At 37.9% G+C, this 8,885-nt stretch overlaps 1 long non-coding RNA gene and 1 pseudogene across 1 annotated transcript; one reads left to right on the plus strand and one right to left on the minus strand.

Moving 5' to 3' along the window:
- Positions 1-2,795: 2,795 nt before the first annotated feature.
- LOC141511939 (jupiter microtubule associated homolog 2 pseudogene) lies at positions 2,796-3,639 on the minus strand (annotated as a pseudogene).
- A 1,154-nt stretch (positions 3,640-4,793) lies between these two features.
- On the plus strand, positions 4,794-8,121 carry LOC141511154 (uncharacterized). Its single transcript, XR_012475270.1, has 3 exons — positions 4,794-4,916; positions 6,512-6,579; positions 7,727-8,121. It is a non-coding gene; the product is annotated as an uncharacterized LOC141511154 (long non-coding RNA).
- Positions 8,122-8,885: the final 764 nt, after the last annotated feature.

Genomic DNA, 8,885 nt, shown 5'->3' on the forward strand with positions numbered 1-8,885 from the left:
TCCCACTCTAGTAGGCAGTAGGAAGAAGACTATAGTAGTACTATAAGTGGGGGGGGGTAGGGTGGCAGGACAGACAGGATCCAGAGGCTGGACACCCACTGCCATTTCCCCTTCAGTTTTCCAGAGCAGAAATGTGTCTATTACAATAAGATATTTGCAATCTAAGAATTTGATTTCTTTTGGGAAGTTATTTCATAACTTGTAGCCATGCAGTATCACCAGAAAAATATAAATGACAAGTCTTTTTTCTCAGGGAGTAGCTTTGGGGAGGTCATCAAAGGTACCAGGCAATTTGCTAGTTCAGCCTCAGCAAAGCCACCTTTAAATTCAGATCCAGATATATACAAAGTGATCGGATAGACAGATACTTACCTAATACGATTTGAGAGATACCAATCAGTCCCTACCAACCTAACCTTCAGTAGAAATTTATTTCTCATTTCTTAAAAGCTTTTCAGTGTTCAAATGTCTCTAATTAATTGAAAATACCCTCTAGGAGAGATAATCTTTAAGCCAAAGTTTCCTAACCTAATTTGGCAACAAAATACTAGGATTTGAAATATATTATTCCATCTACAAATACTGGCCTAGGTATCTGGAGATCAAGGAGGATCCCCAAGGATAAAAAATGTTTCCACAACAAAGAAGACAAATACCATTAGCCAGTAGCCCTAAGAAGGACAGCAGAAAACCACAATCTTTCTCCCATGAGACTTGACTACAGTCCAAAGGGAAAAAAAAAAAAGCAAGAAAAAAGTAGAATTCTTGACTGACTAAAATGTTTAGGAGCTATTTGTTCCTGCAGGAGGGAAAGAGAAATTGTTTAGCATTTCCCATGTTGTTTGTTTTCATTATGGTGTCCTCAGATGTCCTTTGTGTGTCAGTCTGTTTTCTTCCTCCTATTCAATTCTGAGGCCAATAAGTCATCTGTCCAAGAAACTAAATATTAACATAATGGTAATATGGAAAATAGTGTTTTTCACCTCTGGACCTAGATAACAGCTGCCTCCTTCTACTATGGTGGCATTGACATGGGATCCAGCATAAATTAAAACTCATATAACTGCTACATTTCTGTCTGGTCTCTTGATACAGGAAGGGACCTCCAGCTTCTTAACATAGCTTGTTTATCACTCATGGATCAAATGATATGAACGGAATGTCGAGGAAGCCTTAGATTTTCATTTCACCCTGATGATTCTCCTCTCTCATCTTGAATTTTTGAGTCTAAGTTTATTTTAACTGGGATAGTTTTCATTCCCCCCTCAATCTTCAAGATCTTGACTCTGTCCACATCACCTCCCTCACCTACTGTTATCTAATTACTTCTTTTTTTTATGGAATTATAAAGTTTATTATTATTTAGTTGGACTGAAGAAAATTTCAAGAAAATTGTAGGCCATTATTTCCACTTGAAAAATTCCTATTTATCCACTTGATATTATGCTACCAATCTAGTTAATTTCTAGATCTAATGATTCCAGTTTCACTAGACAGAATATTGTAGAGATTTGCGACTCCGTTTATTCTTCAGTGTACCTCTATAACTAAGGTTTCACATATGGTTTCAAAATCAGCAGTTTGTCAAGCTGGTATTTGAACAGTATTAAAATTGACTTTTTAAATATTGTCCAAAATGTTTATTTCAAAGAATTAAAGGTTCTCAGTGATTTGGTCTCCCCATCAACTGTTTACAGTAAAAAAAGAGTCTTAGAAAAATATGAATAACCAAATTATCAAAAAGAAATAGGTTAATAAGGCCTTTAAAAAAAAGACTATAAGGCCCTATTCCTCTTGGTCAGGAAAGAATTGTGGTTTGTGAAAGTAGTTTGTTCACAATTAGTGGACTTCAGAGGCAGTCAAAGGCTAAGGCTTATGAGAGAGAATGGCGGGGAGATATTATTCACTTTAAAAATCAGTTAATAAAGGATCCAACTTTCTCTCATATATATGACAGAGCTCTGGATTTAAAATCAGGCCAAGAGCCTTCCAAATGACAGAAGCTACAAATGCCCCGGATGATCTGGTGGCAAAAATCTGCCATGGAGGATAGATCCATAAACAAGAGAAAATGAAAATTAATTAATAAGCACTTGTAGAGGTCAAATCAAGTGCAATAACATTTCAAGATGCATCTTAGTGAGTCTTTCCCAGACTGTTGTGGGAAAGAGATCAAAAAGCCTCACAGGATGTCTGAAGAACAATGCATCATGAAGGCAAACTTAAAAGGACACAAATAGATTTAACACCCGTTTTCTCAAATATCAGTAGTGCTCCCATAAAAGGTAAAGGTCCTGTATCACTACAATTTAAGGATTCTGAGGTAAATGATTAATTACCCTTCTGAAACACAAGTCGTATCCCTTTACCAGAAAGGGAGGGGAGCATTCCCTCAGGCAGCTATACAACACGTCATTCACATGGGTTTTTAGTTCCCCAGTGACACTGTCAATGATTTCTGCTACAGGACCATCCCTAGATGAACATTTGCCCACCAAAACACAGATGTTCCTGGTACCTATGAAGATTTTACTCTTTCCCCATTTTCTTTCATTAAAGATTCTCTCATATCTGGAACTAATTCTTGGTTGCAAACCCAGAGAATTCCTTGCTCCGACAACATTTGTTTTCTCTATTTCCCGAAAGGCTCTGTGACGGTCCTATGTAGCCCTTGATGTTTCTAAAAGACAAGTTTGAGCAGCGAGCTACATGAAAGTCTTCACATAAATCATCAATTCCTTCCCTCCCCACTCCACCCCAACTTGTACTAATTAGAAACTATAAATCTTGACACCCTAAGAGTTTCTAGTCCGAAGATGATGTATTAGTGAGATGCTGGATTTGCCACCTGGTGGGCTGAGGACTTTGTTGTGAGAACGAGGCCTAGGGCCCAACCTGGGCTCATGGTTGTCAATCATGAGTTTAGACTCAGTTTCTTTGGCTCGTTCCTCCCTTTCCTTTGTCACATTTCTCATCATGTTCTTTGGAAGATGGTTGTATTCTCTGTAGCTCTAAGTTGCAATTTTCTGTCTTCACCTTCATGTAAAACAATATGATCCTTGGGCTTGTTTGGGTGTGCTGGAGACCCAAAGATAGCGTCACTGGTCTTCCCACCAGGGGGATTCAAACGAGATGGAGCCTGTACATGAGTAGGTTCTTCAAAGATACCACTTCCTTTGCCTCCTGGAGGATTTGACCCTTTTGGGTGTATTCTGAGGTTCCTCGGGTGCTCCAAAGATATCAGATGCCATTGTATTTGGTCTATTTGAAGGAGTAACATCTTGTGGAGTTCCAAAGAGATTGCCTGAGTTTCCTCCAGGGGGTTTCATTACCCTGGAGCTCGGCTTGCTGCCCTCGGCCCCCCGCTCCTGGAACATGCTGGCAGCGGCTGCAGCCGTGGGGCGTCCTTCCCGGCGCCGTTCCCATCTAATTACTTCTTTCAAACTTTTTTTTTTCTCTTTAAATCAGAAGCAGGACTTGGCCGCTCTCACCTACTTCTCTGACTATTGTTTTGTAGAGAGAATATTACCCAAGACATAGTCTCCAGCCTCAAGAAACAAAATTTTACTTTTTTTTAAAATGCCTATGTATTTATGTCTCTATTTAGTGCGAGATGATAAATTAGTAGGGAAAAAATGTCCTATGAGTTGGACATAACAAAGCAACCAAAATAACCTGAAATTGACAAATTTTGATTAGAGAGGAAAGATCAATTCAAAACTGGAAAAATTCCTGAGTAAAATACTCTGAAATGTTAATACTCCAATGGAACTAGAATCTCACTGAGGGTGATGTTTCATCTGACGTTATCCGTCATTACCCCATTTAGACCCACCCTGTGTGCATCTTGTCCATAAAATCTCTTAAATCCACCAGGAGGGTTCTCCCATGCTGTTATGTGTGTGTACATGTGTGTATACAAACTCACTGACCAGTCCGCCATTGGCTTTAGCTATGTGACTATGGACAAATCCTTTAAATTCGATTTCATCATCTGTATACACAAGCTTCACTGGAATAAGAACCCATGTCTTCCAACTCCCAGGGCAGCATTATTTTACCACATACTACCACTTCTAGTAAACCGTGGGAGAAGAAGGTCTGACCCAGGAAAGATAGATGATGTGGAAGGGGGATTAGATTGGACCAGATTTGGACCAAGAGGGTAGAAATTAAAGAAGCAAATTTAGGTTAGATATCAGGAAAATCTACCCAATAATCAGGCTATTCCAAAGTGCAATGGGCTGCTTTCCTCAATGGAAGACTTTGACCACGCTGGAGGGCCACTCATCAGGTTTGCTATTAATGGAAGCCCCTTTATGGCTATGGACTATACTAGATGGTCACCAAGGTCCTTTTTCAACCAGAGATTTTGTACTTCTGATTTTGTTCTCATGGTTGTCCACCAGTTTCCACAAGTATCCTTTTATTCCTACCCAGAAAAGTCCCATCTGGTCCACCCCTCTTCGTGTCTAACCCAGCTTTTATTCTAGATTCGAAAATCTGACTCATTTCCATGCTTTGGGACTGTACAAACCACATGTTGGAAGTGAGCTCTCCATCCTTTAAAGTTCCACAGTGCTTTGATTCCATCTTATTGCCATTCACCAGCCCACCTTGTTCAGAGCTGTTTCTATATTTTATTTCCCCTAGTAGATCACAAGCAAAGGAAAAGAAGACTCCTCAAGGGCTAGAAGCATGGTTAATTATCTTGGAATGGTCCATGGAGTCTCAGAAACTCTGGACTGTGACATCACTGAATAAACAATCACTTGGGATTACCTCTCCTCTACTCCTCTTTGCCAGTCTCTCAGTAAATCACCAAGAGAAGAAAAAGGGAAGGGAATAAGCCTTTATATATTGCCTACAATGGGCCAGACCCTGTGCCAAGCACTTTACAAATGTAAAGCTGTAAGGTTTGTATTATTATTTATTATTATATTATTATTATTATTATCCTCATTTTATAGTTGAAGAAATTTTAGGCAGAAGTTAAGTGATTTGCCCAGGGTCTCATGTCTTCCTAACTCCCCACTCTAGCTGCTTCAGAATTTATTAAAACAAGAAATTTTTTTTATTTCTTACTTTGTTCCAGTGAATGGAGTGCTGGGTCTGGAGTCAGGATGATTCTTCTGAGTTCAAATCCAGCTTAAGTTTGCCTCAGTTTCTTCAACTTTAAAAATAAGAAGGAAATGACCAACCACTCCAATTAAAGAAAACCCCAGATGGGGTCATAAAGAGTCAGACATGACTGAAATGACTGGACATGGGCCAGACACTGATTGTAAGAAGTGATAAGGGAAACAAAGAAAGGTAAAAACATGGATTTTTCCTTCAAGAAATTCACACAATAGCAAGGGAGACAATAATTAGGTACTATGAGATACATAGAGTTAAATGGAAGGGATTCTCAGAGGTCAGGCCCTAGAAGTGGAGGAGGGCTGAGGAAGTGGATTGGGGCAGGTGGTTTGTAAGTTGTCTTGAAGGAGGCCAGAGGTAGAGGTGAGGAGAGAGAGCACTTCAAATATGGGGAAGAGCCAGTGCAGAATCAGGCTACTGGGGGATGGATGCCTTGTAAGAAAGCTATTAGAAGATCAGTGTAAGTGGATTGTGGAGTATGTGGAGGGAGTGAACTATAAGAAGGTTGAAAAGTAAGAAGGGACCATGGTGTGAAGGGCTTTAAATGTCAGAGAATTTTATATATGATCCTGTATGTACTAGGGAATCAATTGGAATTTATTGAGCAGGAAAATTGAGTTAGGGAAATGACTGGCAGGTGAGTGGACAATGGACTGGAGTGGGGAAAGACTTAAGACAGGGAAACCAACCTGAAGACTATTCAGTAGATCAGATAAGAAGAAATTAGGGTCTACATCAAAGTGTTGACTGTGTGAGTATATAAGGTGAGAAAGAGATGCATAAAAGAGAGGTTGTGAAGGTGATGTGACAAGATCTGATAACTGATTACATAAGTGGAATAAATGTTGAGTAGAGGATGATACCTTCCCAAATTTATTAATAATTACTCACATTCAAAGAATGTTTTAAAGTTTATAAAATACCCCCCCACAATCATATTAAGTTGGTGATATAAGTATTAATATACTCTTTTATAGATGAAGAAACTAGGGGTCAGAGAACTAAGACAACTTGCCTATGATCACACAACTAGTAAGTGTGAGAGTCAGGATATAGCCACCATCTCCTCACTCCAAGTTCAGTGTTTTCTCAATTAAACCATGCTCATTCTTAAACACCCCCCCCCATACCTTCCATGAATCATCCTACCTAGTCCCAATCCATTCATTATAGTGCACCTTCTTATTTACAAAGTTTGTTCTTTTATTAGATACTAGTTGTAGATGAGATCAAGATCATAGAGGGTCCAAGCAGACCTACTATTATATTTTATATTATTATATTACATTATATTATATTATATTATATTATATTATATTATATTATATTATATTATATTATATTATATTATATTATATTTTTCCTCTAACAGGCCAAGTAAAGAACCAGGAAGTGGCATAAAGCATCTATGATGCAGGGGATTTATGATCTGAAAGGGAGGTGGGTAGCAACAATGGGCTGGCCCATTGCGGCTACATTGGTACCCACAACTGTCCAGGGGCTTGGAGAAAGCCAACTCATACTTGGAAGTGGCTCACTGTAAAAGATCTATGGCCAAAAATGAAAAAGAATCTCATTGGATTAGAAGACACGAATGGATGATGATCTGCATTGGTGGAAGGAATGCCCATACCATTGAAATCAGAGATCTGCTTAAGTATTTACACTGAAGACAATTAGAGATTATCAAAAGAATAACATATATATATATATATATATATATATATATATATATATATATATATGTGTCTCTCTCTCTCTCTCTGTATATATATATATGTACACATTTTTCTGTACCAAACACATACATTATCTCATTTGATCCTCATAAAAATACTTAGACAAATATAAATAATGTTGCCTACATTTTGGAAATGAAAATGGTGGTTAGAGAGATTAGGTGATTTGCTCTATAAAGTTAATGAGTGGTGGGGTCAGGACTTGAAGATAGACCATCTCACTGTAATTCCAATGTTCTTCCCACTATACCAGCCTGCCTTTGAGTCACTTAGTTGTAAGGGTTTCCTCCCCAATTCCCAAATTACCTATAAGTTCTTCTTTAATCCAAACTAACCAGTTTTAATAAACCAGTGTTTACTGATACCTACTGCTGTATTCCTAATCTGCTGAATGAGGAGATTGGATTAGTTCACCTCTGAAGTCCCTTCTTGCTCTCCCCACAAATCCTACAACATTGACTATTCTCATCTTTTGTTATATTTTCCAATTTATAGGGTATGAAGTAAAACATCAGGGTTGTTTGGATTTGTATTTCTCTTATTAGTGATTTGGAACATTCTTTTCCAATGATTGTTAATAGTTTCTAATTCTTCTTTTGAAAACTTTTTGCTCAGTTCTTTTGACCATTCCTTTACTAGGGAATAGTTTTTGGTCATATCTAGTTATCTAGATATGAATGCCAAACATTTATCTGAGATATTTGGTGCAAAGTCTTGTTTTCCTCTTGATTATTTTCCTTATATGAGGTACATTAATTTGTCTGTGCAGAAGACTTTCAATTTCATATAATCAAAATCATCAAAACCATTTACTTTATCTTTTTTTATTGCCTTCATCTCTTGTTTAGGAATACATCTCACACCCACAGCTGTGAAAGATATGGGACCTGCTTATCTTCTCATTTTAATCAGGATGAACTACCTCTATTCTGTTCCTGTTTTACTAGTTGTAACAGATGATTGCAACCACCATGGTGAAACAACTCTTCCTCTTCAGAGGCTTCCATGACAAATATTAGTTGATGAAAGCTTGTCATAAAACACTCAGACCAGGAGCTCCCTCAAGAGGACTTTGACTTTTCTGGAATACAAAGGATACCAAGACTATCTCCTGGACCAGTGATTGCCATCCTCAGCCCACAGTAAAACACGGCTGACACAGAAATGCTACACAGAAAGAGCATTCCTTTGTGACTGAATTCTTAAATCTTGACTCTAGAGTTTATTAAACAGACAAAATAAAATACTCCATGAAGTAGATAGAGTGAGTTTCATTTTGCTTACACAGACAGGGAAAATAAGACTCAGAAAAATCAAACGTTTGCTCATATTCACATAGTTAACAAGTAGCAGAGACAAGTTTGGAATATAAGTCCAGCATTCTTTATATTAGCAGAGTTAATCAGGAGAATTTCAATATATTATACTGGAGGTTGGTATGCATTCTAGCACTTGCTGAGATATTTGCTCTTTGTCAGTCAGAAGCTAGAGACAATTGCTGCTGAGATACATAAAAGTTGGGGGTATCCAAGCCCTTCTTACTCTGTACCCAGACAGTGCATCTTGTTAAGGTCACTATTTAGAAGCTCCACTGTTTCATTGGAAGTTCTCCAATTATCAAATTCATTGACTCATTTCCTCCACCCCAGCTACTTCAGGGAAATTTTACTATTGGTCATAGCTGTAAGTTTTCAAAAACAAAAAAAAGGAGGGAGTAAAAAAGGTACCCATTATGCAAATATGAAATAGGTTATGGAACAGTTCCTTTATTCCCGCACAGAAAAGGGAATGTTAATCACAAGAGAATTATAGCAAGCATTATGAAATAATTAGAACAAAATTCATTAGCATCATGACTAACAAAATCAATTGGCAGGCTAGTATTTAAGCCCTATTGAGTCATACAATTTTTTTGCAAAGCTGCTAATTAGCCACTTTGCATTTGACCTCTGTTGAGGCCAATCTGATCATTTATGATCTTCCTAGTGATAGCTTGCTCTTCAATGC

This window comes from Macrotis lagotis, chromosome 2, assembly GCF_037893015.1.
Source record: "Macrotis lagotis isolate mMagLag1 chromosome 2, bilby.v1.9.chrom.fasta, whole genome shotgun sequence".
In the NCBI taxonomy this organism is placed as follows: Eukaryota; Metazoa; Chordata; class Mammalia; order Peramelemorphia; family Peramelidae; genus Macrotis; species Macrotis lagotis.